At 44.3% G+C, this 7,149-nt stretch overlaps 2 protein-coding genes across 5 annotated transcripts in view; one reads left to right on the forward strand and one right to left on the reverse strand.

Annotated features, from left to right (window-relative positions):
• Nucleotides 1-318, reverse strand: part of faim2a (Fas apoptotic inhibitory molecule 2a) — a 49,460-nt gene extending 49,142 nt beyond the window's left edge. For 2 of the 3 annotated variants that reach the window (XM_043687572.1, XM_043687570.1), the window contains exon 1: nucleotides 230-318. The gene's annotated coding sequence lies outside the window, so the exon portion shown is untranslated. The remainder of the gene's footprint in view (nucleotides 1-229) is intronic. The other variant, XM_043687571.1, reaches the window with a different exon arrangement.
• A 70-nt stretch (nucleotides 319-388) lies between these two features.
• The window catches only part of abcf2a (ATP-binding cassette, sub-family F (GCN20), member 2a), a 43,616-nt gene continuing 36,855 nt past the window's right edge, over nucleotides 389-7,149 (forward strand). Inside the window, exon 1 of one of the 2 annotated variants that reach the window (XM_043687569.1) lies at nucleotides 389-475. The gene's annotated coding sequence lies outside the window, so the exon portion shown is untranslated. Of the gene's footprint in view, nucleotides 476-875; nucleotides 983-7,149 lie in introns of those variants that run through there. The other variant, XM_043687568.1, reaches the window with a different exon arrangement.

Here is a 7,149-nt window from a genome sequence, read left to right on the forward strand (position 1 = left end):
GTGTGGGTGTGGATTGGGGAGGGTGGGGATGAGCGGGGTTGGTGGGGATGGGGTGAGGGGGGTGGGGTGCGGGGGATTGGTGAGGGGGGTGGGGGATCTGTAGGGGGAGGTGGAGTATTGGAGGAGATGAATGTGATTGTTGAGGGGATGAGGCCCCATTTTCTCCGACCTCCAAGAAGCCTGGCCCGGGAGGGAAGGGGAGGGGAGCGAACCCTCCGCCATTTCTTACCGTTAACCCAGCGGCTCCTTCCCGCCTCTCGGCTCTGGCCGTTACACCACGTGATCCAGTGGCGTCGTGTTGCCCTGGCGTCGCCGCAAGGTCTCTTGGGGGTTGTAGTTCCCGCGCCGGTGCGTGACGCAATCCAACAGCGCATCAATGGCGCCGTTTGGCGTCAACACCACCCGCCGACCCTCTCCCAGACTGCAACAGGACCTCAGTGGGTGTCGATCAGAGTCTCCTGTCAGTCAACCAACGGTGGGTTTAATAATGTGGAATTTGATTCACTCACCAGCTATTATAATTTAAAAATATAATGCACCAACTAATGTTTTGAATTATGAATATGTACGAACCCGGCTTTCCCGTAAAGATCAGCGCATTGTCGGATTTGTAGTTCATCGCGCCCATTGAACAACGGCTCAGAATATCAGCGTGGACTACAGCTCCCAGAAGGCTGATGGGCAGCGCGAAGGCATCGCGTGAGGGTCCGTCAATAGGTGCCGGTGGCGGGGGAGGGCGGAGCCTGGCGTCCCGCGCGGTTCCTTCTGGAAGTTGTAGTTATTTTGTGGAAGCTGTTCCAGCCAACAGGCAGCTGAAACTGCACCAGACACACTACAATTCCCAGAGGGCCAAGGGCTGAGCTTCCGCCAGGCTCGAGGGAAGGGTAGGCAGAAGCCGGTCGGCACGCGGCTTATCGAGGTGTCACTGACGGACCGGTGTTAAACAGGACGGCAACCGACAATCTCCCGTCGGCTTCTCCAGGTGAGGAATCGTCCATGATATGGTCTTGCGGATTGAGTTCATAAAGAAGAAGAAGCTGCAGCCGCAGCAGCGAAATCTCTCCTCAGGCCGGGCCGAGCTGTTGTGAGGCTCCGGCTCGGCCCTGGTCACTTAGGCCCCGGCGAGAATCCTCCCGCTTCCCAGAACAGTTTTGGGTTCGAGGCCCAGTTCCTAATCTCTGCTGATACTCGTCGATAATGAAATCCAATGGTCTAGGGCGGTTAGGTGCATTTTAAACGTGCACCAGCCCATGATGGGATTGAATGGAGGAACACACAGGAAGGGCTGAATGGCCTCCTCCTCCTCCGAACTGTTAACGCGCCCAGTTGTGAGAGAGAGGGTGGGGTCAGTTTTTAATTCGTTCATGGGATGTGTGCTAGAACGTATTGTCTTTGACAAAGGTGGTGGTGGGTTGCCTGCATGAACTGCTGTAGTTTCCGGAAAGGACGGCTCCATCAGGTCATTAATTTTCTGAGTTAAAAATCACACAATACCAGGTTATAGTCCAACAGGTTTAATTGGAAGCACACTAGCTTTCGGAGCGACGCTCCTTCATCAGGTGATTGTGGAGGGCTCGATTGTAACACAGAATTTATAGCAAAAATTTACAGTGTGATGTAACTGAAATTATACATTGAAAAATTGATTGTCTGTTAAGCCTTTCATCTGTTAGAATACAGTGATAGTTTCACTTCTTTCATGTGTAAATCACAAAACCCTTTTTTTAAAAATTGCATTCTCAGGTTAGCTGTTAACAATGGTGATAGCTAGACAATATGTTGAAAGTGTTAGCCCCCTGTCTTCTCTGTCTATGACCTGATGTTTAGATTGATTCCAATCTAAAAAGTAAGATAACAGAGTTTTACATAAATTCATGCAGTTTTTGAGCAAAGTACAATGTAACTCTGCAAGTACAAATTCACCACACAAAATATATGTGTGCATGTGGGTCTTTGTCTGTCTCTGTGTGTGTCTGTCTGCGATGGGGGTTGTGAGTGTGAGAAAGTGTGTGTATGGAAGGGTTTTGTGATTTACACATGAAAGAAGTGAAACTATCACTGTATTCTAACAGATGAAAGGCTTAACAGACAATCAATTCTTCAATGTATAATTACAGTTACATCACACTGCAAATTTTTGCTATAAATTCTGTGTTACAATCGAGCCCTCCACAATCACCTGATGAAGGAGCGTCGCTCCGAAAGCTAGTATGCTTCCAATTAAACCTGTTGGACTATAACCTGGTGTTGTGTGATTTTTAACTTTGTACACCCCAGTCCAACACCAGCATCTCAGAATCCTGAATTTTTAAAATAGCTATCCAATGAATCCTAATTCCATCCAAATGTGCTCATATCCCTGCTATTTATAGTCAAGGATATATCAAATTCCCTTTTCAAACTTACCACCAAATCTCCCTTCAACAGTCCTTCAGGTAGCAAATTCATAGAATTACCTACAACTTATAGTACCATGTCTAAATGGTGAACAGAAATTGTGGACAGTTGTTTCAGCACCAAAGCTTGCGGAAGGCTACCTCAGGTTTTGCCAGACCCTTCATCCTGGTTGTCTTTTCTGTTTTTGGTGGGGAAAACGTAAGGAAGTAGTATAATTTCAGTTACATTACACTGCAAATTTTTGCTATAAATTCTGTGTTACGATCGAGCCCTCCACAATCACCTGATGAAGGAGCGTCGCTCCGAAAGCTAGTGTGCTTCCAATTAAACCTGTTGGACTATAACCTGGTGTTGTGTGATTTTTAACTTTGTACACCCCAGTTCAACACCGGCATTTCCAAATCATGATTAATTTTCTGGGTTTACAATTACCATCAGTCTGCTGCTGGCATTCTGTCATGTTACTGGGCAAGAGTAACTTTCTGTTCATATCTGTGACCAGTGTATTGCAGATTGGTGACTTAGTTGAATGTGTAATAGCTTGATCCCCATAGTATCATTCAGTAATGTATCATTAATTATTAAAGGTTAGATGTGACTAATGGGACAAAAACTCATTTTACTTGTGTGAATGGCTATTAGACTAGCTTTTATTTCCAGATTTATTACTTGAAATTGAATTTTGCTATCTGCCTGGTGGTTCTGGATTATTACTTCAGTGACATTATCACTAAACTGTTGCCTTCTTTTGTTCCAAGAGTGATTAATATTTTCTCTTTGATCCCATTGACTCCAGTTTTGCTCGGGCTTTTGATATCACATCTAGAATTAAAACTAGATTTTATTGTGATGTAGGAGAAAGTGAGGACTGCAGATGCTGGAGATCAGAGCTGAAAATGTGTCGCTGGAAAAGCGCAGCAGGTCAGGCAGCATCCAAGGAGCAGGAGAATCGACGTTTCGGGCTTGAGCCCTGAAGAAGGGCTCATGCCTGAAACGTTGATTCTCCTGCTCCTTAGATGCTGCCTGACCTGATGCGCTTTTCCAGCAACACATTTTCAGCTTTATTGTAATGTACTCCAGTACAGCATGAGTACAACATTGCTATTTCCTGTGCCATCTTAGATACAAAGGGGTCCAGGTACAAAATCTTAGATAAAAATGAGAAAAATAAAGAAATAAAATAAAAAGTTCAGCATATCAGTCCTTCTAAAGTAGAGAAAGAAGGAAAAAGAATAAAAGCAGATGAGCCCATGCTGGCCTTGTCCTGAGGCCTGGGGTCCAAGAGGGGCTCATGCCCAGGGCCTGGGATGGCTCAGCTTGCCACCACCGATGCTGACTGAGGACAGGAGGCAATTAGAAAGGGAGAAAAAAGAAAAGAAATAGATGGAGTGGATGTGCTCCAACTCAGGCGTCCTACGATGCCATCTCAGATCAGGGTAATGTCAAATGTGACCAAATGTGGCCTTGATATCCATAAGACCAGAAAGTACAGACACAGATTTAGGCCATTTGGCCCATTGAGTCTGCTCTACCATTTGATCATGATTGATATGTCCCTAAATCCCATTCTTCTGCCTTCTCCCTGTAAGCCTCACCCCCTAACCTACTAGGAACCTATGTATCTCTTTTTTTTTAAAGACACTCAATGTCTTAGGCTCCACAGCCCTCTGTAGCAGTGAGTTCCACAGATTCATCACACTCTGGCTAAACAAGTTCCTTCCCAACTTTGTTCTAAAGGGTTGACCATTCACCGTGAGGCTGTGCGTCAGGATCTTTGACTCTCCTACTTGTGGAAACATCTTCTCCACTCCCGCTTGTATCCAGGCCTCTACATGCTCCCAAGTTTCAATCAGATCCCCTCTCATCCTTCCAAACCCAAGATTAGACACACCCACTTCTTCTGGAGTTTAGCTCTTTTGTTCCATTTAGGGACCAAAAGACTTTTGAGGCAGGTGATAACTATAAGAGTGCAGTTGTAAATCATTGTCATCTTTCAAGTCAACTTCATTGCTCATTATTGAGTGGGTCTGCTGTATCCTGGGCTTTATAAATTGAGGCATGCACTACAAAGCAAGGAAGCAAATGTTGGTTGATGTTAGCTGAAGTATGGAATCCAATTCTGGGGGCCACATTTTAGGATAAGTGTCAAAGCCACAGAGATGATTTTGAAGACTGGTACAGAGAAGCAGAAATTTGTGGAGAGACTTTACAAAGATCTAGCCAATTTGTAGGGGATAAATTTGCAACATGTATGAAGTATAGTGGAGTGAAATTCCCTTCTGATAGCTCTTTAAAGCATTGTATAGATGTTTTCTTCATGACAACCTCAAATGGCTGTGACTGACTCTAGGTCCTTCTAAAGTGTGAAAAATCTTGTCTGAATTCACATTTTGTCTTCGTGTTCTGTGTCCAAGACAATCTCCAGATTCACTTTTACAGTACTTACTCTCTGATATTCTCCATCTCATGGTGTTGTCGTCATGTACTGAGAACAGGGGAGTGTTGGGGGTAAATGATGTCAGAAATGTTTGAAAGAATTTTTTTCCTGTTGCTAGGTCAACTAAGTATCTATTGTGACCATAAGATACTGGAGTTGAAGTAGGCCATTCAGCCCATTGAACCTGCTCTGCCATTCAATGAGATCATGACTCGATCTGATAATCCTGAACTCCACTTTCCTGCTTTTACCATATAACCCTTGATTCCCTTCTGACTAAAAATCTGTCTCTCTCAGCCTTGGATGTAATTAATGAACCAGCTTCTACAAGCCTCTGCAGGAGTGATGGGGAGCAATTCAGTTGTCCATATTGGGACCAACAAAATAAACAATAGGTCCTGCTTGGGGAATGTCGGGAATTAGAAACAAAATTTATTCACTTGTCCCTAAAATATTTCTAAAATCTCTTTGGATTTTGCTTTACAATAAAATAAAGAACTGCAGGTGCTGGAGTTCTGAAACACATATGGAAATTGTTCGAGAAACGCAGCATCTGAGGAGAAAAAGCAGAATTAATGTTTCAAGTCCAGTGTCAATAGGTGTCTCAGACCTGCTGAGTTTCTCCGATTTGCTTTTGTTTGATTTTTCCTTTAATATTACCCACTATTGCTTTTCTCGTATCCTCTCTTTGCTCTCCTAATTTCTTTTCTAAATAACCCTCTGCACTTTCTGTAATCATGTAAAGCATTTGCTGTTTTGAGGTGTTGGTATCTACCTTAAGCTTTTTTTTCTTTTACCCAAACTTGTACATTCCTTGACTTCCACAGTTCTCTGGATTTTATGATCCTGCCCTTCAGCTTTATGGAAATATGTTAGGAGGAAGATTCCTGATGAAGGGCTTCTGCCCGAAACATCGATTCTCCTGCTCCTCAGATGCTGCCTGACATGCTGTACTTTTCCAGCACCACATTCTTGACTGGAAATATGTTAGCCCTGCACTTCACACTTATTGCCCTTTTGAAATACTCCCCTCTCGTGATGATGATTTTCTGGTACGTTGCTGCCACTAGTTCATTTTGGCCAGATATTGTCTTCGCATATTAAAAACACCCCCCCCCCCCGTGCCCCCACATACCCCACGCACCCCCACACACTTTTTCCCAATCGATAATTACCTCAAATCGTACTGAATCATGGCCTCGGCTCAAAAAGTGAGGGGTTAGCTTGTTTCATTCAGCATTTATCCTTGTGCGGAGAGGGAACAAGTTGGTCAGTTTCCTCTTCCACTTCCATCTGGTTATTGCTGGCACTAGATAGCACTGTTGGGTAAGCACTGGCTACGTTCCAACAGCAAGTGGTTTGCTAGTGGCTTGTGATGTGTGGGTTCTGACCCTGAGTCAATGGTAATAGCACAGCAATACAGCACTTTCTGAAGTGTCACTCAGTTCTGTTACAAATGACCATAGGCAATTCAGCCCCTCAAACCTGCTCCAACATTAATACGATCATGACTCAACTCCACCTCAATTCCATTTTCCTGTCTGTATTTAATAACCTTACAACCTGTTACTAATGAAAAATCTGTCTATCTTAAATTTGCTTAAAGTCCCAGTGTCCACCGCACTCTGGCACAGTGAATTCCACAGATTCATGATCCTTTGAAAGAAGTATATTACAGAGGAGGAAGTGCTGGATGTCTTGAAACGCATAAAGTTGGATAAATCCCCAGGACCTGATCAGGTGTACCCTAGAACTCTGTGGGAATTTGGAGAAGTGATTGCTGGGCCTCTTGCTGATATATTTGTATCATAGACAGCCACAGGTGAGGTGCCGGAAGATGGAGGTTGGCTAATGTGGTGCCACTGTTTAAGAAGGGTGGTAAGGACAAGCCAGGGAACTATAGACCAGTGAGCCTGACCTCAGTGGTGGGCAAGTTGTTGGAGGGAATCCTGAGGGACAGGATGTACATGTATTTGGAAAGGCAAGGACTGATTAGGTATAGTCAACATGGTTTTGTGCGTGGAAAGTAATGTCTCACAAACTGGATTGAGTTTTTTGAAGAAGTAACAAAGAGGATTGATGAGGACAAAGCAGTAGATGTGATCTATATGGACTTTAGTAAGGTGTTCGACAAGGTTCCCCATGATTAGCAAAATTAGATCTCATGGAATACAGGGAGAACGAGCCATTTGGATACAGAACTGGCTCAAAGGTAGAAGACAGAGGATGGTGGTGGAGGGTTGTTTTTCAGACTGGAGGCCTGTGACCAGTGGCGTGCCACAAGGATCGGTGCTGGGCCCTCTACTTTTTGTCAT

This window comes from Chiloscyllium plagiosum, chromosome 4 (genome assembly GCF_004010195.1).
Source record: "Chiloscyllium plagiosum isolate BGI_BamShark_2017 chromosome 4, ASM401019v2, whole genome shotgun sequence".
Taxonomy (NCBI): domain Eukaryota; kingdom Metazoa; phylum Chordata; class Chondrichthyes; order Orectolobiformes; family Hemiscylliidae; genus Chiloscyllium; species Chiloscyllium plagiosum.